General features: G+C 40.4%; 1 protein-coding gene across 2 annotated transcripts in view; it reads right to left on the bottom strand.

Annotated features, from left to right (window-relative positions):
• sftpbb (surfactant protein Bb) overlaps window positions 1-26,785 on the bottom strand; it is a 63,767-nt gene extending 36,982 nt beyond the window's left edge. The window contains exon 1 of one of the 2 annotated variants that reach the window (XM_061906649.1): window positions 26,730-26,785. The gene's annotated coding sequence lies outside the window, so the exon portion shown is untranslated. Of the gene's footprint in view, window positions 1-1,824; window positions 1,844-26,729 lie in introns of those variants that run through there. The other variant, XM_061906644.1, reaches the window with a different exon arrangement.
• Window positions 26,786-27,150: the final 365 nt, after the last annotated feature.

The raw sequence follows: 27,150 nt of genomic DNA, 5'->3' as shown, positions 1-27,150 counted from the left end.
GTTTGGGTCCCTATTAAAGGATTAATTTGTTCAACCTCGGCCCGCGGTTTTGTTCGGTTTTAAATTTTGGCCCACTCTGTATTTGAGTTTGACACCCCTGCCGTAAAAGGTTATCCCTTTGATTCAGCAGAAGTTAAAATAAATGAAATAAGGTGCTAACCATTGTCGAGGTGTCCGTCAAACCGTGGGAACAAAATAACATTATGGAGCACAGACAAACTGAAGAACAAGCTATTTATTCCATATCCACCTGCTCGTTGGGTCGGTTGATTTGAGTTACTGGAGCAAAGTCAGGCTGATTGTATTTCTCTGATAATACGTTCAAAAGAGTCTATCCACTTCTCGTAGCTATGCGTGCCAAAATGAAACTTGTAAACCAGTCTGCCTTCATATCACTCCCCATGACAGCATCAGTGTTGTTTTCACGGATGCCACACAAAAGTCCCTGCAACTAAAAGTTCCAGGAATAAGTTAGGCATTTTTAACACATTACATTAAGAAAAAACAACTGGTTATATTTGTACAATTCAACTTATTCGAAACGGAGTAGGAAGAAGCAGAGATTACAATGGCTATAATTCTACCCCTTCTTCATGACTTTTACAGATAAGTCATGCACACCTTAACTTGTACATGTTCAAATCAAGTTCACTTCCTGTGTGAAAGAAGGAATGTGTTCAAAAAAATAGAAATGCAAATTAATAAGCAAACTGGACCCGATTGCCCAATACTTAAGAATCCTGAGAAGAAAAATTACTGTGAAAGAGGTTTTGTTATTTAAATCCTAATGTGTGACTTCTAAAGGACTGTGGGCTATAAATAAATAGATTGAAATCCGAAACACAGATAAACGTTCTTTCTAACGAAAATGGAAATATTATAGTGTAAATAATGATGGAAAATGATCGATCCATGAACTTAAAATAATGCAGTAGAAGAGAAATACTGTCATTTGTGGCAATCCTTGCCAAATCCTGAAAATGTTTGTTAAACACACCATTGGCTGTAGATAAGTTAAAGGTCACTGCAGGTTACGAACAGTCAGTGAATGCCTCGGCAGTGCGACTTATGCAACGGCAGTGAAATGACCTAAGACCAAAAATTTAATTGGGATCTATAATTATATCCGTCTTTTGACTTATGCAACGGCAGTGAAATGACCTAAGACAAAAAATTTAATTGGAATCTATAATTATATCCGTCTTTTGACTTATTAATGTTGTTAGGTTGGAAACTGATGTGAAGGAACACACGTTTACATTTTGTCGTGGCAGAGGTAATAAAGATCGAGCACATTGATACAGTATATCAGTGTTAAAGGCCTACTGAAACCCACTACTACCGACCATGCAGTCTGATAGTTTATATATCAATGATGAAATATTAACATTGCAACACATGCCAATACGGCCTTTTTAGTTTACTAAATTACAATTTAAAATTTACTGGGAGTTTCGTCTTGGAAACGTCGTGTAATGATGACGTGTACGCAGGACGTCACGCGTTTTTAGGAAGTATGAGCGCTATGCACACACACAGCTAAAAGTCGTCTGCTTTAAAGGCATAATTAAACAGTATTTTGGAGATCTGTGTTGCTGAATCTTTTGCAATTTGTTCAATTAATATTGGAGAAGTCAAAGTAGAAAGATGGAATTGGGAAGCTTTAGCCTTTAGCCACACAAACACAAGGTGATTCCTTGTTTAAAATTCCCGGAGCTGAAACTTTACTATGGATCAGAGCGCGGTCAAGCAGACATGGATCCCAACCGAATGTCAACCAGCAGGTTTCGGTGAGAAAATTGTGGTTAAAAAGTCGCCACTTACCGGATATCAGCTGAGCTTTGTCGTCTATAGCTGCCGTCAACACCCGTGAGACATGGCGTCAACACACCCGTGGCCGTACACCTCCGACTATCAGGTAATATTAAATTCACTAGAACACTAGCAACACAATAGAAAGATAAGGAATTTCCCAGAATTATCCTACTAAATGTGTCTAAAAACATCGGAATACATCCCAATGCTATTGCGTTTTTTTTAAACTCGTTTTTTTTTTTTTTAGTCCGTCGCTATCAATATCCTCAAACACAAATCTTTCATCCTCGCTCAAATTAATGGGGAATTTGTCATTTTCTCGTTCCGAATAACTGTTTTTGTTGGAGGCTCCCATTAAAATCAATGTGAATATGTGAGGAGCCCCCACACTGCGACTTCCTTTAAAGGTGAGGCTTTTTCGGGAAGTACCAAAAGTGGCGAACTTTGTCGTCGATTTTGTCGACTAAATCCTTTCAGCAAAAATATGGCAATATCGCGAAATGATCAAGTATGACACATAGAATGGACCTGCTATTCCCGTTTAAATGAGAGAAAATCTAATTTCAGTAGGCCTTTAATTTTGACAGCTGTTTTTAATTTAATTTTAGTTTTAGAATATTTTAGTTTTTGTCATATTTTAGTCATCTAAATTAATTTAATTTATTCAAATTTAGTCTACGTAATTCGTCAATATTTAAATCAACAAAAAATACACCAAATTTTGTCGACTTAAGTATAGTGGACAACATATCTTTGAAGTGGTTTTGAAAGCACTTTTATTCATCATTATTGTAGAGCATCTGAAAATCTAAATTCACAACAAAACCCGCACTCCATGAATATTTCAGTAAGAACGTTTCAACCGTATTATGTGTTATTGTTTTAACTAAAATTTAGCACTTTTTTGAAACGGTCACCTAAAGAAACAAACTGTTTTTATTCTAGATTGGCGGACAAGCTCACTCACTCCTTCTCTACTGTCTTTAATAGTAACAGCAATTCAGTACATTTTGAGTCATTTGGAAATATTAGTTAAAGCCTACCTACTGTTGCATAATTAGGCTGCAGAATATGCTTCAAGTTGGTTGTATTTTTACCGGATAAAAGGAAACCACAGGTTTTACAACTTGATTTGTTTTTCAACCTTGCAATGGTAAAATATGTCTTCTCATTCTTCCAGAGGTAGAAGACATATTGTGACGATGTGTGTGACAATACAGTAGGGATGTAACGATATGAGAATTTCATATCACGGTTATTGTGACCAAAATTATCACGGGGATCGTTATTATTGTGGAATGTGCTCAAAAATATTTTTAAACATAACTAAAATAAATAAAAACTATTTTGCATTTATCGTGTTTGTTATTTTTCACTGAAGTGTTTTAGTCTTAGTGTTTTATCTGTTTTAATAGCTAATCTTTAACTGTTGTACTGTAAATATTTGTTTGTACAGTGGCACTTTCATATTTATTTAAAGGAAAAGTGCGTAACAAATAAAATCTATTCTAATTATGTATCACTTCTGGCGGGCGTTGTGTCTGTCCTACTCTGTTTAGCGGTACTTGAACGCACCATAAAAACGCCTGGTCTCTTTTCCTCTGAGGAACGATTGACCATCATAAATCCGTGCTAAGGGAGCACAGCTTGTAGGTAAAATGTGCACAACTGAATGGCTTAGTTGCTCAGACACTAATGCGTTCATATAAGTTTAGATTGGAGTATGTTGTTTTGGTAACACTTGAGTATGGGGAACGTCCATCCCATCCATCCATTTGCTACCGCTTATTCCCTTTCGGGGTCGCGGGGGGCGCCGGCGCCTATCTCAGCTACAATCGGGCGGAAGGCGGGGTACACCCTGGACAAGTCGCCACCTCATCGCAGGGCTATGGAGAACGTATTCACCATTAATTAGTTGCTTATTAACATAGGGTTAAGGTTAGGTTTAGGGTTGGGATTAGGGCTGGGGTTGGGTTAGGGGCAATGGTTCTTAACCTGGGTTCGATCGAACCCTAGGGGTTCGGTGAGTTGGCCTCAGGCGTTCGGCGGAGGTCAAGGAGGACAGGAGGGGCGGTATAGCTCGGTTGGTAGAGTGGCCGTGCCAGCAACATGAGGGTTCCAGGTTCGATCCCCGCTTCCGCCATCTTAGCCACTGCCGTTGTGTCCTTGGGCAAGACACTTTACCCACCTGCTCCCAGTGTCACCCACACTGGTTTAAATGTAACTTAGATATTGGGTTTCACTAAGTAAAGTGCTTTGAGTCACGAGAGACAAGCGCGATATAAACATAATTCACTTCACTAATTCACTTCACTTCAAAACACACCCGACTCTCCGTGTAAATACAAACTTCTCCCTATCGGCGTATTACGGATACGGCAACAGCCGACTGATTTGGTGGTGTGTAATTTGTTGTGAGTTTATGCACTGTGTTGTTTTGTTCTTTGAACAAGGTGATGTTCATGCACAGTTCATTTTATGCATCAGTAAAAAAATAACATGGTAACACTTTAGTATGGGGAACATATTCACCATTAATTAGTTGCTTATTAACATGCAAATTAGTAACATATTGGTTCTTAACTAGTCTTACGTACTTATTAATTCCTTATTCGGCATGGCCTTATTGTAACCCTAACCAAAGAACTGTAAATTAAATAAATAAATGATAAATGGGTTGTACTTGTATAGCGCTTTTCTACCTTCAAGGTACTCAAAGCGCTTTGAGACTACTTCTACATTTACCCATTCACACACTGATGGAGGGAGCTGCCATGCAAGGCGCTAACCAGCACCCATCAGGAGCAAGGGTGAAGTGTCTTGCTCAGGACACAACGGACATGACGAGGTTGGTACTAGGTGGGGATTGAACCAGCGACCCTCGGGTTGCGCACGGCCACTCCTCCACCGCGCCACGCTGTCCTTTTAATTAAGTCTTTATTATTTAGAATATGTTTTCCTAGTGTCCAAATGACTCTAATTTAAGTTTTCGTTGCTTAGAATATGTTCCCCATACTAAAGTGTTACCAAAAACATATAACTTTGTCTTGAATTTGAATTTGTCTAGTTTTATTTTTCACTAAGAAGGGTTCGGTGAATGGGCATATCAAACTGGTGGGGTTCGGTACCTCCAACAAGGTTAAGAACCACAGGGTTAGGGTTATGGTTAGGGAATATCCTTAGTTAATGGCTTACTTATTTTATAATAGGGGCCATGCAGAATAAGGCATTAATAAGTACTGGGGAGTTGGGAGAGTGGCCGTGCCAGCAACCTGAGGGTTCCTGGTTCGATCCCCACCTTCTACCAAACTTGTCACGTCCTTTGTGTCCTTGAGCAAGACACTTCACCCTTGCTCCTGATGGGTCGTGGTTAGGGTCTTGCATGGCAGCTCCCGCCATCAGTGTGCGAATGTGTGTGTGAATGGGTGAATGTGGAAAGAGTGTCAAAGCGCTTTGAGTACCTAGAAGGTAGAAAAGCGCTATACAAGTATAACCCATTTACTGTTGAACATTTACTTAATAATGACTAATTAAGAGCCAATATGTTACTAATTTGCATGTAAATAAGCAACTCATTAATGGTGAAGAGGTGTACCTTAAAATAAAGTGTTAACATTGTTTTTAATTTAAGCTAGCGAGCTGGCCCCGCTAAATCCGCCGTGGACTGTGAGTTTATAAAAGTGCAGTTATCGGTTTACAGATCATTTTAGTTCAAAAGGTTAATACTAACAGTCGGGAGTGTTATTACCTTTTATCATTACATCCCTACAACATAGTCTGGTTTCCCGGTGAAAAATCCAAACACTGTGTCTTCGAAGTTGTAGTTCTGATTGGATCCCCGCTGTTATTTACCCTTGCCCCTCATCTGCATGCTACTGATAGATTCCTAACTTGTCCCACCCAAATAAAGACGAAAACAAATATGACTGGATTTCATCTCTGTCAATTATTTTCCTCATAGTTTTCGTCAACGTGCATTTGCTTTGACTCGTTATCGTCCTATTTTAGTCAGAGGGAACTAGGTTGTTGACGATAACTAAGACACACATTTCTAGTCATCAAAAGTAACACTGCTTTATATATAAATACTGGTTAAAAATGTTGACTTATTTGTACACTTCATAATAAATCCCAAAATATACATCAATCAATCATCAATCAAAGTTTGACATCCGGGCACTTGGAGTGCAATGGACGTGGAGTGGATCTAGTTAATAGTGTGAGAGTCCAGACCGTAGTGAGGCCAGCAGGGTATCATTTTGAGTGGAGACGAGTCAGCAGCACAGAGACGTCCCCAACTGATGCACAGATGAGTGGTCCACTCCGGGTCCCGACTTTGAACAGCTAGTGACTCATCTGTGGTCACCTAATAACATCTCCATGCAGAAGAGCGGGGCAGAGCAGAAAAGAGACGGCAGATCAACTGATCTAAAAGTGTGGTCTATTTAAAGGCTAGCGCATACAAATTAGTTTTAAAATGGGACTTAAATGCTTTTACCGAGGTAGCATCTCTAACTGTTACCGAGAGGGCAATAGATTTTGACAACAAGTAATATGGCTTCATCTTGTCCTCCGTTTAACTTGATGTAGATTTTTAGGTTGGCGCTCCAAGTGCCCTGAATTTTCCGCTGCTTCCTCAACCCGTGCGCCTTCCTGGCGATGTCAGCGTTGTGTTCTGTCAGATGCCCATTGATGTAGACCAGTGGTTCTCAACCTTTTTCAGTGATGTACCCCCTGTGAACATTTTTTTAATTCAAGTACCCCCTAATCAGAGCAAAGCATTTTTGGTTGAAAAAAAGAGATACAGTAAAGAAGTAAAATACAGTACTATGTCATCAGTTTCTGATTTATTAAATTGTATAACAGTGCAAAATATTGCTCATTTGAAGTGGTCTTTCTTGAATTATTTGGAAATAAAAGATATAAAAATAACTAAAAACACACAAGTGATTTGTCCAATTCAACTTATTCGAAACGGAGTAGGAAAAAGCAGAGATTACAACGGCTATAATTCTACCCCTTCTCCATGACTTTTACAGATAAGTCATGCACACCTTAACTTGTACATGTTCAAATCAAGTTCACTTCCGGTGTGAAAGATGGAATGTTTTAAAAAAAATAGAAATGCAATTTAATAAGCAAACTGGACCCGATTTCTCAATACTTAAGAATCCTGAGAAGAAAAATTACTGTGAAGGAGGTTTTGTTATATAAATCCCAACGTGTGACTTCTAAAGGACTGTGGGCTATAAATAAATAGATTGAAATCCGAAACACAATAAACAAGTGATTCAATTATAAATAAAGATTTCTACACATAGAAGTAATCATCAACTTAAAGTGCCCTCTTTGGGGATTGTAATAGAGATCCATCTGGATTCATGAACTTAATTCTAAACATTTCTTCACAAAAAAAGAAATCTTTAACATCAATATTTATGGAACATGTCCACAAAAAATCTAGCTGTCAACACTGAATATTGGATTATTGCATTTCTTTTCACAGTTTATGAACATACATTCATATTTTGTTGAAGTATTATTCAATAAATGTATTCATAAAGGATTTGTGAATTGTTGCTATTTTTAGAATATTTAAAAAAAATCTCACATACCCCTTGGCATACCTTCAAGTACCTCCATGGGTACGCGTACCCCCATTTGAGAACCACTGATGTTGACGTCTGTATTTTTAGTTGTTGAACTTTGTGACGATAACAGGTGGTGTTGGTCCTGCTAGACCAGTGGTTTTCAAATGGGGGTACGCGTACCCCTGGGGGTACTTGAAGGTATGCCAAGGGGTACGTGAGATTTAAAAAATATATATTCTAAAAATAGCAACAATTCAAAAATCCTTAATAAATATATTTATTGAATAATACTTCAACAAAATCTGAATGTAAGTTCATAAACTGTGAAAAGAAATGTAACAATGCAATATTCAGTGTTGACAGCTAGATTTTTTGTGGACACGTTCCTTAAATATTGGTGTTAAAGATTTCTTTTTTTGTGAAGAAATATTTAGAATTAAGTTCATGAATCTGTCAAGACTTGGACTTGGGCGTAGATTGTGTTCCCGAGGTGCAAAGCGAATGGAATGGAAACGGCGTGAAGGTAAAGACATTTCTTTATTTTAATACTAACTAAAAACAGGAACAAACAAAAAGCGCTCACAATGGAGGTACAAAACTTGGCTATGAAACAAATCTATGAACATAAAACAAAACACTTGCACAATGGCATGAATAACAAAAAACTTACTTGGAAAACGACAAAGGGCATGGATCATTGGCATGGAAGGCATAACAGGTGGTAGACGTGGGAAGGAGGTGATGTTGCCAGGCTGACTACCTGGTAACTGTGGCTTAAATAATACTATGGTGATTGAAAACAGGTGCACGACATGGGGACAGGTGAAAACTAATGGGTTGGCATGGAAACAAAGCAAACAAGGAAGTCCAAAAGCAGGAAACAATGTCCAAAAAACAAAACCGAAGATGATTAAAACAAAACATGACCACTCAGACATGACAGGATCCAGATGGATCTCAATTACAATCCCCAAAGAGGGCACTTTAAGTTGATGATTACTTCTATGTGTAGAAATCTTTATTTATAATTGAATCACTTGTTTATTTTTCAACAAGTTTTTAGTTATTTTTATATCTTTTTTTACAAGTAGTTCAAGAAAGACCACTACAAATGAGCAATATTTTGCACTGTTATACAATTTAAAAAATCCGAAACTGATGACATAGTGCTGTATTTTGCTTCTTTATCTCTTTTTTTACAACCAAAAATGCTTTGCTCTGATTATGGGGTACTTGAATTAAAAAAATGTTCACAGGGGGTACATCACTGAAAAAATGTTGACAACCACTGTGCTAGACAATAGAATGCATGTTTTCAATTTTTGTTGACATCCTTTTTCGCCCCCTTTGATTGCAGAAATTTGCCCCCATGTTGCTCCGTTGATGCAGCAGCACCTTATCCTCCCCTCGGTTACCAGCTGCTCGCCATTCCGCATAGATAGATAGATAGATAGATAGATAGATAGATAGATAGATAGATAGATAGATAGATAGATGGATAGTACTTTATTGATTCCTTCAGGAGAGTTCCCTCAGGAAATAATAAATAATCGGGGTATATGTTATTGTTTTGCATCCCCTGCCATTTAAGTACCCCCTTCTCCCCAGAGAGGATTTGTACAGTGTGATGGCGTGTGGTACAAAAAAGTTTTTCAGACTATTAGTCCTGGACTATAGGCACCAGCGACCCCGAAAGGGAATAAGCGGTAAAAAATGGATGGATGGATGGATGGATAGTCCTGGACTTGGGATGAAGCAGTCTAGCACTGAACAGGCTCCCCCGGCTACTGATAATGGTATGCAGAGGGTGACTGGCATCATCCATGATCAGGGGCGCCGCTAGAGATTTTGGGCCCCATGAAAATAATCTTTACAGGGCCCCCAACACAGCTGCAACATTTTTTGATGCGATTTTACATACAAGAGGGGGGCCTCTCTGGGCCCCCCTCCATCATGGGCCCCTAGAATCCGTCTCCTTTACCCCCCCCTTTTTGGCGCCCCTGTCCATGATGCTCACTAGTTTTTCCACAGTCTTCTTCTCTGCCACCGTCACCAGTGAGTCCAGTTTTATTCTGATCGTAGAGCCGGCCCGCCTGATCAGTTTCTCCAGTCTGGAGCTGTCCTTAGATGTATTTCCCCCTCAGCAAACTACCGTGTAGAAACAGAACACTGGACACCACAGACTGGTAGTTCATCCACAAGAGCATGTGCGTAATCTGAAGCCCAGTCATAATCCCATTGTTCATGCGAAAAGGCTATGGTACTTCCTAATGTAACATGATCATTTTCATCATTTTGCTTCTTTAAAACACTCACTTTCTCTTCTTGCCAAACCACTTATCCTTCTGCCCTTTTAAAGTGTTGCAATATAATTTGTCATTTCCTGTTTTGATCAGTATTTAAAGTCTATTGTGTCTATTCAGCCTGGCGGCCATGTCCTTCATCCTTGCACATACATTATTCAGCCCCATATTTTTGACATCAGGCCCTAGAGTAGGGGTGTCAAACTGAAATACAGAGTGGGCCAAATTTTAAAACTGAACAAAGCCGCGGGCCAATGTTGAACAAATTAACCTTTTAATAGGTACCTAAACAAGTTTTGCGTTGAATATTAAACAAGCAAGGCCTGTATAACTTTATAGTCACGTACAAAATCCCGTTTCAAATTATAATAATTATTAAAAAAATATCAATGGCATATCAAATAAATTTAAATAAAAATTGGGGGAGCGGGGTTTGGTGGTAGCAGGGGTGTATATTGTAGCATCCCGGAAGAGTTAGTGCTGCAAGGCGTTCTGGGTATTTCTTCTGTTGAGTTTATGTTGTGCTACGGTGCAGATGTTCTCCCGAAATGTGTTTGTCATTCTTGTTTGGTGTGGTTTCACAGTGTGGCGCATATTTGTAAAAGTGTTAAAGTTGTTTATACGGCCACCTTCAGTGTGACCCTTATGTTTGTTGATACAGTATGCCTTGCATTCACTTGTGTGTGTTAAAGCCGCATATATTCTGTGACTGGGCCGGCACGTGGTTTGTATGGCGTAAAAGCGGACGTGACGACAGGCTGTAGAGGACGCTAAAGGCAGTGCCTAGAAGGCACGCCCCCAATATTGTTGTCCGGGTGGAAATCGGTAGAAATTCGGAAGAATGGTTTCTCCGAGAAATTTTCGGGAGGGGCACTGAACTTTGGGAGTCTCCTGGGAAAATCGTGAGGGTTGGCAAGTATGAGTATCAGCAGTGAATGCAGTGTTACAGAGGCATCGACCCTGTATAATATCAGCGGGCCAGCTCTAATCTTAATTTGATATTACCTCAAGGGCCAAATGAAATTACACAATGGGCCAAATTTGGCCCGCGGGCCAGAGTTTGACAGCCATGCCCTGGAGGTTCCAGGAACCAAAAGTTCCTGAAACTTTTGGTTCCTGTAACCTCTAGTTCTTGGAATTAGAATATGTTGCATTACTGAGCAGTTCTGGAAACAATATCCTACAGCTGTGAACAAAGGCAACACATTAATAATGTTTATGTTGGGTGAATGTACTTGTATGAAGAAATGGCGACGCAACATCTATTTGGTGATAGCTCAAAAAGATAAAGGGTCAAATAAATCTTAACCCAATTACAAGAAGAATGTACCGTACAAATATACATATTCTCATATTTTGTAGTTAGAAGGCTACCAAAATTTAGTTAAAGGAATAAGCAGGATCTGAATTGAGTCTCCTTAAGGTACATTATTGAAATAGTTTAACTGTAAAACAGAATAAAATACATTTTATTTCTTTTTTTTTTACTCTGAATTGAGCAATTGTAAGCAAGTCACTTTTCTAGTTTGGTGTCTTTGTTTACCCATGGTGTGCTGAAAGACAGCTAATTTTAGAGACAGCTAATTATGTTTGTGTTCATTATCTGAAAGTACATTTGTGTGGTCATCATTGGGATGTTAACTTTTGACTCTACCGACTTACAGTATCTTATCATCAGACTGTCATAAAGTAGACAAACGACAACCTCAGACTAATAATAACATTTTCCACTTTAGAAAGCCACTCCCACTTTTCCAGTGGGCAATGAACTGTTGCATACCACTGTGTCAGCTTGACTTGGAATTCTTCCAGACAAACAAAGGGAGAGCATTTTAGTGATGATCGAGAGGAGACAGATGACGTGGTTCGGGTATCTGGTCAGGATGCCACCCGAACGCTTCCCTAGGGAGGTGTTTAGAGCACGTCCAACCGGTAGGAAGCCACGGGGAAGAGCTGTCTGGGTCTGGGCTTCCCTACTTAGGCTGCTGCCCCCGCGACCCGACGTCTGATAAGCGGAAGAACATGGATGGATGGATAACAACCACACAATTCTGTTTTGGCCATATGTGCCTCCGATGTAATCATAGATGTATTCAAAACAAGATGATGGAGTTACATATTCATTTTCGTGCTTTATAATTCAGTACCATATAGCCATAGAATTGTCAGATTCATTTTGTCACCCATGTTTCAGCTTGCTTAAAAACATCCATCCATCCATTTTCTATTGCTTATTCCCTTTTGGGGTCGCAGGGGGCGCTGGCGCCTAGCTCAGCTACAATCGGGCGGAAGGCGGAGCACACCCTGAGCAAGTCGCCACCTCATCGCAGGCTTAAAAACATACAAAACAATTTAAACGTTGTTGCTTCACTTGCTTGGAAGGTCGTTTTCTGATCCACTTTCTACTAAGTAAGGTCTCGGCAAGTGATGTCCAAATTGGAAACCGTAGGCCAAATTTGTCCCCCCTGTGGTTTTGTTTGACCCACTAAAGCAGTGGTTCTTAACCTTTTTTAAGTGATGTACCCCCTGTGAATTTTTTTTTAAATTCAAGTACCCCCTAATCAGAGCAAAGCATTTTTGGTTGAAAAAGGGAGATAAAGAAGTAAAATACAGCATTATGTCATCAGTTTCTGATTTATTAAATAGTATAACAGTGCAAAATATTGCTCATTTGTAGTGGTCTTTCTTGAACTATTTGGAAAAAAAGATATAAAAATAACTAAAAACTAGTTGAAAAATAAACAAGTTATTCATTTATAAATAAATATTTCTACACATAGAAGTAATCATCAACTTAAAGTGCCCTCTTTGGGGATTGTAATAGAGATCCACCTGGATTCATGAACTTAATTCTAAACATTTCTTCACAAAAAAATACATCTTTAACATCAATATTTGTGGAACATGTCCACAAAAAAATCTAGCTGTCAACACTGAACATTGCATTGTTGCATTTCTTTTCACAGTTTATGAACTTGCATTCATAATTTGTTGAAGTATTATTCAATAAATTTATTTATAAAAGGATTTTTGAATTGTTGCTATTTTTAGAATATTTTTACCATTTGAGAACCACTGCACTAAAGGATGGCTTCCCAAAGTAGAAACATACAGTCGTCACTCACTGCATCGTGATTCAAGTTTTGTGTCTTCACTATTTTTAAAACCATATTCTACGTATTGTAGTACTAAATTAACTAAAAATATAGATACTACAATAGGGCTTGAAAGTGTGACGTGGAATGCAATGCATTGCGGTTCTTGCTGACATCTGGTTAGCTTATTTATATGGCGGCATGCAAGCCTCTGTCCTAAAGTTTAGTTATTTTCTTTAACAATTTCAAAACATGGCGTGAACGTGCAACATACATAACTGCCCCAATGGTTGTCATGATTGCTTCAGGAAAAAAATAATAATTGTGAGATTTGGAAATTCCAGCGTAGAAGCAAAGCCAAGGAAGTCGTTTAATGAGCTAATAAAAATATAATGAATAGCCTGAAAAGCAGCTGTGGGATTATCAAACATGACTTTTAACACCATCACCCGGTACATTTTAATGTGTTTACTCCATTTTCACACTGGTAAGTTTGAATCAAAGCACATTTTAATATGTTTCACACGTAGCATTTAGTAGTCTGTTCGTGTTAACGCGAGCTAAAATATGCTAAGCTAAGCTAGCTGTAGGCTACGAACAAGACAAAAGCAATACCCCTATTTATTGATCAATACCTGAGAAAACATTAAATATTTTCCACTTTAATGCACAGTGTATTTCAGGATTAAAATATATTTAATTTGCTACAAATTTCAGCATGCAGTGACAAGTCCTGTGAAAGAACAACAGTCTTCTCTTTCGAATGTAAAATTCAGAGGTCTTGCACTCACCCAAAGTTGGTTTGTCCATGAGCCTTTACCGACTATGCATTCCGCAATCTTTGTTCTGTGTAAAAACTGACTACTTTGACGTTCGAGATCGAGGACACTTGATATTTAAGGTCTCGAGCCTTTGTAACAGGGTCCAATTTGTTTTGGTACAGAACCTCAATTTTTTTCTTTTGTACGATCCATTTTAATCCAATTTGTTGCTCTCTCTCACAATACCGGAAGTACAGTAGAGCCTTTTAAACAAAACCAACATCCAGCAAAAAATGGCACCCACAATGCATTGTGATATCACGTGCCATTTTGAGCCCTATAGTAAGAGCAACTAGATGAGGCCAAACCAATCAGAGTGCGCTGTTCGGTATTGTGACCATTGATTGGCTCAGCCAAAGTCAGCATTATTATATTGGAACTATGCAGACCAAGCACTCTGCATAAGGCTCTGTAAGTTTTAGGCTCCGTTTTGCATAAATAAGCAAATGTAAAATGTCAATTAATAAATGTCAGGTCATTATGGGACTGCATAGCTCGGTTGGTAGAGTGGCCGTTCCAGCAAATTGAGGGTTGCCGGTTTGATTCCCGCTTCCACCATCTTAGTCACTGTCGTTGTGTCCTTGGGCAAGGCACTTTACCCATCCGCTCTCAGTGCCACTCACACTGGTTTAAATGTAACTTAGATATTGGGTTTCACTATGTAAAGCGCTTTGAGTCACTAGAGAAAAGCGCTATATAAATATAATTCAATTAAATTCTACCCTCCGATGAGGTAGTGACTTGTCCAGGGTGTACGCCGCCTTCCGCCCGATTGTGGCTGAGATAGGCACCAGCGCCCCCCGCGACCCCAAAGGGAATAAGCGGTAGGAAATGGATGGAATTCAATTCTATATGAAATTCTACCGCAAATGTATTCCTAGCCCCCATCTGCTTCGTCTCTGACAATAATATAATGATAAATATCCCTTGACATTTTGTGTTTATTCCCTGTAGGGCTGTTTGTCCTGGTCCAATAAATAGTCAAACTTGGGTTAAGAAGATTTACAAATATATTTTTTGATTAGGGGTGTAACGGTACGTGTATTTGTATTGAACCGTTTCCGTACGGGGGTATCGGTTCGGTGCGAAGGAGTACCGAACGAGTTCCACACGAACATTTGAAGTAGCCGCCTATTCTAAAGTCTTAACAAGCTGCTCCGCTCCGTTCTGCCTCTGTCTCCCACACAGCACCCAGCATTGTCCCTCCCACAATTGGTTACAACAGTAGCGATAACAAGCCAATCAGCTGTGCGTATGCAGAGTGCATCTAGTCAGCGCTTCAGCGTCGAGCAGATAGGCGTTTAGCAGGGGCGCAACGGACTCTCCCCAAATTATACTAAACACTTACAAGTCAACAACTTCCTAAACATCACTATGAGCCCGTTGACCTTCTAGAAACAAACTGCAGCTCAGCTCACTCGCAGTCCTGGCTTTAGGTGAAGGCTAGTTAGCTTTTAGCGTAACGTTAGCTCATTTTGCGGTGTGTGCTTGTGTGCGTGTGTGTATGTGTGTTTGTGTGATACGGACATTGTTGATTGAGGTGTGTTGAAGCAGCAAAAAAGGACATTATGTTAAATGAAGTGCATCATAAAGCCTACATGAACTCCATGGTGTTCAGAGATGAATAGTCTCTCCTATTGCAATTATACTATTTCTCAGCTATAGTTACATTAATCATTAGTAATGTAGCAGCCTAGTTTTGAATGGCAGGGTCCCTGCTATCACATGTTGATACAAATATAACATTTACATAATAAAAAATCCACTACAGGCTTCCCCAATGCTGTATTAAAAATTAAGCATGATGAGTTGACTCGAAACTGTTTAATGTTACACTTTTTATATTTAGAAGAAAAGTTGTGTCATTTTATTTAATCCAAGCAACAACTTGAGGCAGTTTAATGTGGATTAACGTGGGTATTATTATTATAGTGTTCTCAATGTTAAAAGGATCAAGCCATTGTTTACAAATTTGGTAAATAAATAACCAAAAAATGTATATATTGTTGTTTTCTTACTGTACCGAAAATGAACCGAAACGTGACCTCTAAACCGAGGTACGTACCGAACCGAAATTTTTGTGTACCGTTACACCCCTAGTTTTGATTATGTTAAATTTATTATTTGCAGTCAAAAAAAGTTAAATGTTAAACCATTTTTCCCCCCATGAGTTCAGTTTAGTGCAACATGCATCAAATTCAAGTCAAGTTTGATTTAAAAAGTATAACTTTTTTTTCCTAAGCTGCTTGCGGTGTGTTCGACAGAGAAACAACTGGAAGGAGATACCGTCCACTCTGTAAGGTAAAGGCTGTACGTTATTATTACATTCATAAAACTACTGTAGTTGTTAGTAGTACATTATACTGTGTTGAACTTGAATTTTTGATCTAAAAAGAATTAAAAAAAAAATGCACTCTTCGGCGTGGCATAGTACAAGCACCAATTAAATTGATTTAAATTAATTTCAATGGGAGACGTTGATTTGCGTTAAGAGCTCTGTCACAGAAGCAAACACGCTACTGTAGTTCCAATGCGTTTGTGTAAGACCACGGTGTACTCCCTCCCACATTGGTGAGTGTGTGAATATACAGTACATGTGGGCTGAGGGGAGAAGGAAAAAAAAACTGCAAATATGCAGTCAAACAAACTTTAGTGCTTTAGGCAGGAGGAGGCAGACAGTGAGAATGAAGGACTGACTGCATTCATGCACATGTAACTTCAGTCTCTCCAGTTGACGGTTAATGACTGACGGCCACGTGAAACAATACACTGAAACCTAATTCCTAAAAGTGAGACAAATTCACACAAATATGTCTAACATAATCCATTATTTAGAAGTTATAATGTGTTTACATTTTCAGATATTCAATCAATCAATCAATCAATCAATCAATGTTTATTCATATAGCCCTAAATCACATTTGTCTCAAAGGGCTGCACAAACCACAACGACATCCTCGGTACAGAGCCCACATAAGGGCAAGGAAAAACGCACACCTGTGGGACGTCGGTGACCGTGACAATGATGACTATGAGAAACCTTGGAGAGGACCGCATCCTGGGGGAACAAACTTTGCAGTAAGCTGCAACCCCGTCGTAAAACAATTCCAACTCTTGATGCTGAGTGCCAAGCAGGGAGGTAATGGGTCCCATTTTTATAGTCTTTGGTATGACTTGAGGAATGTTTCAGAATTAGGAACACCCTATAACTTATATTTTTAACTTTGGTTTTAAGTATGACTTCCTCTTATGCAGAGCCAGTCAACTGGGGGGCCAAATCTGACCTGGGAATAACACTATGCCCGTCCCCGAGTTCAGTTCAAGACTTGGGAGACAAATTCCTAAAAAGACTAGAGTGCTCCTGTTGTATAGAAGAACTTGGACAACTGTAAACACATTGAGACATCCTTGCATTGACATTTTAACCTTGCTAGCAAACATAGAACACTGGGGTCCAAACATGTGATTTACATAACTGAGGCATTCCTCAAGAAACACCTTTAACTCCTCCCATTTTTGGCAGTTTACATTTTTTCTATACTGTGATTTGTGTAACCATGGGGGACAGCTTGTTTACTTCAGATGCAGTCAGTTGTCATTTGTTCAACGTCTTTAGTTTTACTAGTAGTGTTCCTCAAGGTTCCATTTTAGGCCCTCTCTTCTTAATCCTTTAGGCCAGGTGTGTCAAACGTGTTTTCATTGAGGGCCATGTATGGCTGCCTTTAGAGGGCCACTTGTAATAGTGAATATACAGTATACAAACCCCGATTCCATATGAGTTGGGAAATTGTGTTAGAGGTAAATGTAAACGGAATACAAGGATTTGCAAATCCTTTTCAATCTATACTCAGTTGGATGCATTACAAAAACAAGATATTTGATGTTGAACTCATACTTTAATTTTTTTTGCAAATAATAATTACCTAAGAATTTCATGGCTGCAACATGTGCCAAAGTAGTTGGGAAAGGGCATGTTCTCCACTGTGTTACATCACCCTTTCTTTTAACAACACTCAATAAACATTTGGGAACTGAGGAAACTAATTGTTGAAGCTTTGAAAGTGGAATTCTTTCCCATTCTTGTTTCATGCAGAGCTTCAGTCGTTCAACAGTCTGGGGTCTCAGCTGTCGTATTTTACCCTTCATAATGCGCCACACATTTTCGATGGGAGACAGGTCTGTACTGCAGGCGGGCCAGGAAAGTACTCGCACCCTTTTTTTACGAAGCCACGCTGTTGTAGCACGTGCTGAATGTGGCTTGGCATTGTCTTGCTGAAAAAAGCAGGGGCATCCTTGAAATAAACGGCGCTTAAATGGCAGCATGTGTTGTTCCAAAACCTGTATGCACCTTTCAGCATTATCGGTGCCTTCACAGATGTGTAAGTTACCCATGCCTTGGGCACTAATGCCCCCCATACCATCACAGATGCTGGCTTTTGAACTTTGCATCAATAACAGTCTGGATGGTCCGCTTCCCCTTTAGTCCGGATGACATAATGTCGAATATTTCCAAAAACAATTTGAAATGTGGACTCGTCAGACCACAGAACACTTTTCCACCTTGCATCAGTCCATCTTAGATGATCTCGGGCCCAGAGAAGCCAGCGGCATTTCTGGATGTTGTTGATAAATGGCTTTCGCTTTGCATAGTAGAGCTTTAACGTGCACTTACAGATGTAGCGACAACCTGTATTTAGTGACAGTGGTTTTTTTAAGTGTTCCTCAGCCCATGTGGTGATATCCTTTAGAGATTGATGTCGGTTTTTGATACAGTACCGTCTGAGGGATCAAATGTCACGGTCATTCAATGTTGGTTTCCGGCCATGCCGTTTATTTGGAGTGATTTCTCCAGAATCTCTGAACCTTTTGATGATATTATGAACCGTATATGTTGAAATCCCTAAATTTTTTGCAATTGCACTTTGAGAAACGTTGTTCCCAAACTGTTTGACTATTTGCTCACGCAGTTGTGGACAAAGGGGTGTACCTCGCCCCATCCTTTCTTGTGAAAGACTGAGCATTGTTTGGGAAGCTGTTTTTATACCCAATCATGACACCCACCTGTTCCCAATTAGCCTGCGCACTTGTGGGATGTTCCAAATAAGTGTTTGGTGAGTATTCCTCAACTCTATCAGTATTTATTCCCACCTTTCCCAACTTCCTTGTCACGTGTTGCTGGCATCAATTTCTAAAGTTAATGATTATTTGCAAAAAAAAAAAAATGTTTATCAGTTTGAACATCAAATATGTTGTTTTTGTAGCATATTCAACTGAATATGGGTTGAAAATTATTTGCAAATCATTGTATTCCGTTTATATTTACATATAACAATTTCCCAACTCACACGGAAACGGGGTTTGTATTATAAGTCAGCCTGACAAGCAGATACGTATATAAAGATTTTTTATTTTGCAAAAAATATATACATATAATACGGTTAATACTAACATATTTGTAACATGATCAGATATTATAGCAATATTAAAGTTGAAAATATATGCCATTTCATGTAGTACATTTTGTCTGTCAAAATGTAAAGAACAAATACTTTTAGTATGAAAGAAGAAGTAATATTTTGACACACATTAAGTCCAGGCTATCGGGGGCTACATAAAATGTGGCAGACCAGATCTGGCCCCTGGGCCTTGAGTTTTATACCCGTGCTTTAGGCTATTCAACTATTGGGCTATTAGTTCGAAAACTTGTGACTCACATTTTTGCAGCAGATTCTTAAAAACAGTCCTAGATTAAGATCTTTTACTAGCTTTTTTTTTTCTACTAGGTCCTTTAAAAAGAGCAGGGTGCTTCTGTAACTCTGACAAAATAAATAGACTATGTGTACTGAAGAGAATGCTGGTTCTCCGAAATATACTAAATAAGACCACCTGGTAATAGTGAAGGAGAAGTCTGGTCTTCGATCTTTAGCTTTCTGTAAATTTGTGGCTCTTTAAAACCATTTAGTTGAATATCCCTGCACTAATGTTTTGGTTTTTCATCGATCATTCACATGTTATTGTTTCCCTTAATCAATCAAAGTATGTGATCAAAAAAGTAAAGCTGTCAAAATAATGATTTAATGTGTCAAAATAAATTTTTAACCCCTCGCTCCAACCGCCGTCTGTTCCAACCTGCCTGAAGACAGCGTCCACCTTTCCTGTACCAAAGAGCTCCACAGAGAGTGTAGCCCTTACTCCGATAGTCATGTAGTGCTTCGAGAAAATTCCAAACGGCTTGTTTGAAGAAAGTTAAGATTGTTGAATAAATTCATGGTTTGAGTTCAAATTTTTGGGACGAAAGTTGTTTTTGCATCAGAGGTCAACTTTAACTTGCACACGTGTGCCAACTGTGCTGAACTGGGCTTTTATTTGGTTTGGTTTGCTGTCGATTACTGTAACGTATTATTTTCGGGTCCCCCCATGTCTAGCATTAAAAGATTACAGTTGGTACAAAATGCGGCTGCTAGACTTTTGACAAGAACAAGAAAGTTTGATAATATTACGCCTATACTGGCTCACCTGCACTGGCTTCCTGTGCACTTAAGATGTGACTTTAAGGTTTTACTACTTACGTATAAAATACTACACGGTCTAGCTCCAGCCTATCTTGCCGATTGTATTGTACCATATGTCCCGGCAAGTAATCTGCGTTCAAAAGGGTTTATTAGTGATTCCTAAAGCCCCAAAAAAATCTGCGGGCTATAGAGCGTTCTCCGTTCGGGCTCCAGTACTCTGGAATGCCCTCCCGGTAACAGTTTGAGATGCTACCTCAGTAGAAGCATTTAAGTCTCACCTTAAAACTCATTTGTATACTCTAGCCTTCAAATAGACCTCCTTTTTAGACCAGTTGATCTGCCGCTTCTTTTCTTTTTCTCCTCTGTCCCCCACTCCCTTGTGGAGGAGGTCCGGTCCGATGACCATGAATGTGTTGCGATCCGTGACTCAGATCTTCACATGTTTATTTTTCCATCTTTGTTTCATTCTCTTCTGACCCACTTACTTCCTGTTTAGTCCGTTACCATGGTTACACATTGATTTCACCTGCTCCTCGTTTTCTACACACACCTGGTTCTCCTTGATTTCTCCCTATATAAGCTTTTCTTTGTTCAGTCTGGGTCCATAAATTTGCCTTTTAGCAACAGTATTGACTGACTTCATGTAAGTATATTCTCGCTAGCTTTTCACGCTAAACCTTTGTTTTATTCCAGCTCTCACGCTGATGAATTGTTTTTCCTTTTTTGTGTGCCTTTGTGCCAGTCTTAGTTTTTATGTTTTCTATTCCTAGGTTTTATGCTAGCGCCCTTGGTTTATTTTGTCTGTTAGCGCCAGTATTTGTGTTCGTAGCCTGCTTTTGTTAAGTTTAATAAATCATTTAAACTTACTATTCCTGTGTTCTTGTCGACGCATCCACGGAGGGACAAACCCGGCATTACTATGCCAATCAGTCATTACAGTATGGACCCAGCAAAAGATTCCTTCGCGTCTAGCTGGAAAAAGAACGCCTTTGATATAGGTGGGTGGAGAAAGCTTCGTGCACGGGAGGCGGAGATGCGCCATTACGGTGATGTGCCTTCCGAATCCGCTCGCGCTGCCCGCAGCAGTGACGCTTCCACTCCACAACGTTTTTTCAGCGAACACAGCAAGCTTCAACACTCCCAGGATTCTCCTCACAAGCCTGACGGCAGCGATGACGTCATGTCGGTAACGCCTTCCGGTGACGTCACTGAAAATATTTTTTGGGACTATAATTCCCATTCTTTTTCCAAAGATATTGACTTTAATTTTCTGGACAATATTGATCCGCTAAGTCCTCAAGCCCAGCCCAAATCTTTGGGTTTTTCTCCTTTTTCTGAGGGTTCTTCTGGTGATTCTAGTGGGGAGGAGTCTGCCCTCCTCCTAACCTTCCGCCGCCCACCCTTAAAGACCTCTTCACACATTAAGGAATGCGTCTGGCATCCGCTGTTTGAAGGGGGTCTCAGGTTGGCAGCTGTACTATGGAGGTAGCACAGTTGCAACCTGCTAAGCCACAAATGTTACCAGCATCCATCTCCAACCTGGTTCCCACACCAGCTTCTATCTCTCGCCTGGTTCACACACCAGCACCGAATCCTTGTCTGATTCTCACGCCAGCAATAGACTCTTGCCTGGACCTCGCACCAGCACCTGCTCCTAGGCTGGAGCCCACTCCAGCACCGGCCCTTAAGCTGGAACCCTCTCCAGCACCTGCGCCAAAGCTGGAACCCACTCCAGCACCAGCCCTAAAGCTGGAACCCACTCCAGCATTAGCTCCAAAGCTGGAGACCACTCCAGCACCAGCTCCAGAGCTGGAGCCCACTCAAGCACCAGCTCCAGAGCTGGAGCCCACTCCAGCACCAGCTCCAGAGCTGGAGCCCACAACAGCACCAGCTCCAAAGCTGGAGCCCACACCAGCTCCTAAGTTGGAACCCACTCCAACACCTGCGTCGACGACTGCGGCTTCCACGCCGCCTATGACTATGGCTTCCACGCCAACTACTACGCCTTCTTCCACGGCCATGACGACAGCGGTTTTCACACCGCCGACGACTACTGCGGCTTCCACGCCGCCGCTGGCTCCTGCGGTCTCCACGACGGCGACGACTACGCCGGCCTCCATGACGGCGATGACTACGCTGGCCTCCACGACGGCGACGACTACGCCGGCCTCCACGACGGCGACGACTACGCCTGCCTCCACGACGGCGACGACTACGCCTGCCTCCATGACGACGGCGACGACTACGCCTGCCTCCACAACGCCGCCTTCTTCGGCTGCAGCACCCGCACCCTCGTCTGCTACGTCCAAGCCTGCTATGACAATGGTGCTTAAGCGTCATCCTGCAAGGCAGCCACTGATGCGTGTTTTTCGAGGTCGCCCGCCAAGACTTTTTCGGCAGCGGCGTTCCATCCGCCGCCGCCACATGACTTGTCCTCGGTGGATTCGGGGACACACGACTTGGCGACCCTCCACCGTGGCCTCCCTCCGCCCTCCCTTCGTTTGTGGACTCTGTTTTTGGGGAGGGGGTTCAAGTTGTTTCTTATTTGTTTTTGTTTTCTTTGAGACATCTGGAATCTGTCTTTTTTGGGGGGGGAATACTGTTGCGATCCGTGACTCAGATCTTCACATGTTTATTTTTCCATCTTTGTTTCATTCTCTTCTGACCCACTTACTTCCTGTTTAGTCCGTTACCATGGTTACACATTGATTTCACCTGCTCCTCGTTTTCTACACACACCTGGTTCTCCTTGTTTTCTCCCTATATAAGCTTTTCTTTGTTCAGTCTGGTCCATAAATTTGCCTTTTAGCAACAGTATTGACTGACTTCATGTAAGTATATTCTCGCTAGCTTTTCACGCTAAACCTTTGTTTTATTCCAGCTCTCACGCTGATGAATTGTTTTTCCTTTTTTGTGTGCCTTTGTGCCAGTCTTAGTTTTTATGTTTTCTATTCCTAGGTTTTATGCTAGCGCCCTTGGTTTATTTTGTCTGTTAGCGCCAGTATTTGTGTTCGTAGCCTGCTTTTGTTAAGTTTAATAAATCATTTAAACTTACTATTGCTGTGTTCTTGTCGACGCATCCACGGAGGGACAAACCCGGCATTACTATGCCAATCAGTCATTACAGGATGAAGTAATGGCTGTCCAGAGTCGGGACCCAGGATGGACCGCTCGTCGGGACCCAGGATGGACCGCTCGTCGGGACCCAGGATGGACCGCTCGCCTGTGTATCGGTTGGGGACATCTCTACGATGCTGATCCGACTCCCCTTGGGATGGTTTCCTGTGGACGGGACTCTCGCTGCTGTCTTGGATCCGCTTTGAACTGAACTCACGCGGCTGTGTTGGAGCCACTATGGATTGAACTTTCACAGTATCATGTTAGACCCGCTCGACATCCATTGCTTTCGGTCCCCTAGAGGGGGGGGTTGCCCACATTTGAGGTCCTCTCCAAGGTTTCTTATAGTCATCATTGTCACTGGCGTCCCACTGGGTGTGAGTTCTCCTTGCCCTTATGTGGGTTCTTCCGAGGATTTCGTAGTCGTAGTCGTTTGTACAGTCCTTTGAGACATTTGTGATTTAGGGCTATATAAATAAACATTGATTGATTAATTGATTGATATATTTTTTCTATTTTTCCATTTTTAATCTATTCCTGTTTAAAGTTAAAGTACCAAGGATTGTCACACACACGCACGAGGTGTGGCGAAATTATTCACCTATGTTATATATAACCTACTGTATTTATATCTTATTCTTCTTAAGGTAAAATATACATGCTTTTGTTCTTGTGACACTCATTGGGCCAAATCTGGGACCTCAGGTACAATTTTGTGCCAGTATGACAATAAAGTTCCTTGAATCTGCATGGCAGAATAAAGTTAATGTCCCATTGATAGTCACACCTCTGTATTTGACCCATCCCCCATTTTCACCCCACGGGAGGTGAGGGGAGCAGTGAGCAGCAGCAGTAGCTGCGCTTGGGAATCATTTGGTGATTTAACCCCCAATTCCAACCCTTGATAGTGAGTGGGAGGGAGGCAATGCGTCCCATTTTTATAGTCTTTGGTATGACAAAGCCGGGGTTGGAACTCACCACCTCCAGTCTCAGGGCGGATACTCCGAACAGGTTTTAAATTATTTAAGTAGTGTTACTGTTGTGCCTGCATGTGCAAATGTACGATTGATCCGGTAGTGACAGGCTGCAGAACCAAACCAGACAACACGGAAGACGTCTTAACAGCACGTTGGTCCTTTCCATGGAAAAGGTAAATACAAAAAAAAACATGAAGAAACAGTCGACCAAAATAAATTATTGTGCACGTTTAGCAGGAAAGAGCCTTGTTTTCACTCCAATCATAAAATAACACATTACTAACACGAAAGGTGTAAGATGTCCACATTAAAGGCCTACTGAAACCCATTACTACCGACCACGCAGTCCGATAGTTTATATATCAATGATGAAATATTAACATTGCAACACATACCAATACAGCCTTTTTAGTTTACTAAATTGCAATTTTAAATTTCCCGCAAAGTGTCCTGTTGAAAACGTCGCGGTATGACGACGCGTATGATGACGCGTATGATGACGCGTATGATGACGCGTGCTTTTGACGTCACCGGTTGTAGCAGACATTATTTTCCAGCCCGATCCAAGCTATAAGTAGTCTGCTTTAATCGCATAATTATTCTGGACATCTGTGTTGCTGAATCTTTTGCAATTTGTTCAATTAATAATGGAAAAGTCAAAGTAGAAAGATGGCGGTGGGAAGCGGTGTATTGCGGCTGCCTTTAGCAACACAAACACAGCCGGTGTTTCCTTGTTTACATTCCCGGAGGTGAAGCTTTACTATAGAACAGAGCGGTCAAGCGAACATGGATCCCATACACATGTCAACCGTCAGGTTTCGGTTAGAAAATTGTGGTAACAAGTCGGCTCTTACCGTAGTTATGAGCGGAGCTTGCGTCCTCCTGCAGCTGCGGACTATTACCTCCTCCCACCGGAAACACTGGCAGTCACCACACCCCTCCGACTTTCAGGTACTATATAATCTCACTAAAACACTAGTAACACAATAGGCAGATAAGGGATTTTCCCGAATTATCCTAGTAAATGTGTCTAATAACATCTGAATCGCTCTCACTGCCCTCACCTTTTTTTTTCTTTTCTAATCCTTCACTCTCATTATCTTCATCCACGAATCTTTCATCCTCGCTCAAACTAATGGGGAAATTGTCGTTTTCTCGATCCGAATCGCTCTAGCTGCTGGTGGCTATGATTGTAAACAATGTGAGTATGTGATGAGCTCTACAATCAGCGACGTCACACGCACATCGTCTGCTACTTCCGGTGATGGGAAGGCTTTTTTATTAGCGACCAAAAGTTGCAAACTTTATCGTCGATGTTCTCTACTAAATTCTTTCAGCAAAAATATGGCTATATCGCGAAATGATCAAGTATGACACATAGAGTGGACCTGCTATCCCCGTTTAAATAAGAACATCTCATTTCAGTAGGCCTTTAATGTTTGTTTAATACATTTTTAGTTAACATAACAATAATGGTAAATGTAAACACATTATTATATATTCCCTTCTTCATGCCAAATAAATCATAATCATGATTAATTCTGATTAAAACATCGAATGGTTTGACAGTATTAGAATAAAGTAAAATGGAAACTTTCATCCTGGATCTTAAATAAAGTAACATGTTATTCTTATTGGCTCTTCAACCTTTATTAACTTTATTTTTTTTTGTACAGTAAGTGAGATGAAAATATTGTGCTGCGCCAAGATATGTCAAAAAATTTCACTTGAATCAATTCTCATTCCAATGTGTCATGTTCAATGTTTGCTTCCCGGTTCTCTTAATTATTGACTCTGCCCTGTTGTTGGCTTTAATGTTGTTTTAGTGGAGGACTGAACGTTCAGTCACTGCCCTGCACTTTTAATGAGGGCTGATGTCAAATTAAAAAAAAAAGGACTCAACATTCACCACTGCCAACTCACCCGAAAACATACTTTGATAAATAGTCTTCCGTTGATTAAAACACACTTACTGATCTCTACACACATAACATGTTCGTTAATTCCATTAAACTCAATGAGCTTAGTCAAGAAGGTTGGATTTTTGTTCATATTATGCCAAGACAACTCAACATTTCTCCTATAAATGTGAGAATGGTCCACAAAGGAACCCTCCCATTTTTAATAGAGGTGTCCCGATCGGATATTGATTCAATCGGTTCAATATCAGCAAAAAGAAGTATAAGATGATATTGACCTGCATCTAAAATCTCTTATATAACTCCAATACAAGCAGTCCTGCAGAGCATTTGCCTGTGCAAAGCTGGCCAAGCCGTCAACATGTAAATCTCCTCCACTGAGCACTGAATTTGAAACTATTTGTGTTTTAGTAAAGTCATTAATAAAAGGTAAACATGGGAGGCTATAGGCTACACCGCAGCTAAGCACACAATAGCACACTGGCAAAACATACGTAAAAAGTACCCTTAATTGTGCAACATTGCAGGCCATCTGTCAATATAAACAGTATCACAATAGTATAGGTGCATATTACTTACAGATACAAAGTCTCCAAAGCATAAGCATATTAGAAAGTATCCAGGAAAAAAACGCGTCCGCGCCATTAAACTAACTTCATCATGCGCTTATTTTGGGGAATTATTGGCATCATTACATGTCACCATGAACAAATTAACATTCTACTTCAAAAGTGTAGATGCGTCATGTGATTAGTGTCCTTCCATACCTTCCATTGTTCTCTGGGCAATGACGTCAATTAAATGAGTGATTTATGTAATTGAATTAAGGCCCTCCCTAGTTTCAAAAGACTGTAAGAATCGGCTGAAAAAAAAAACAATGTAGCTCAATTACTAACGTAATAATAACATGACTATCATAATTGTTAAAAAGTAGGTTGTGCCTTCACGTAGAGACCAGAGATCCACCGATATGTTTTTTTCAGGGCTGATACCAATACCA

Source organism: Nerophis ophidion, linkage group LG07 (assembly GCF_033978795.1).
Source record: "Nerophis ophidion isolate RoL-2023_Sa linkage group LG07, RoL_Noph_v1.0, whole genome shotgun sequence".
Lineage (NCBI taxonomy): Eukaryota > Metazoa > Chordata > Actinopteri > Syngnathiformes > Syngnathidae > Nerophis > Nerophis ophidion.
This window is presented reverse-complemented; position numbering and strand designations above follow the sequence as displayed.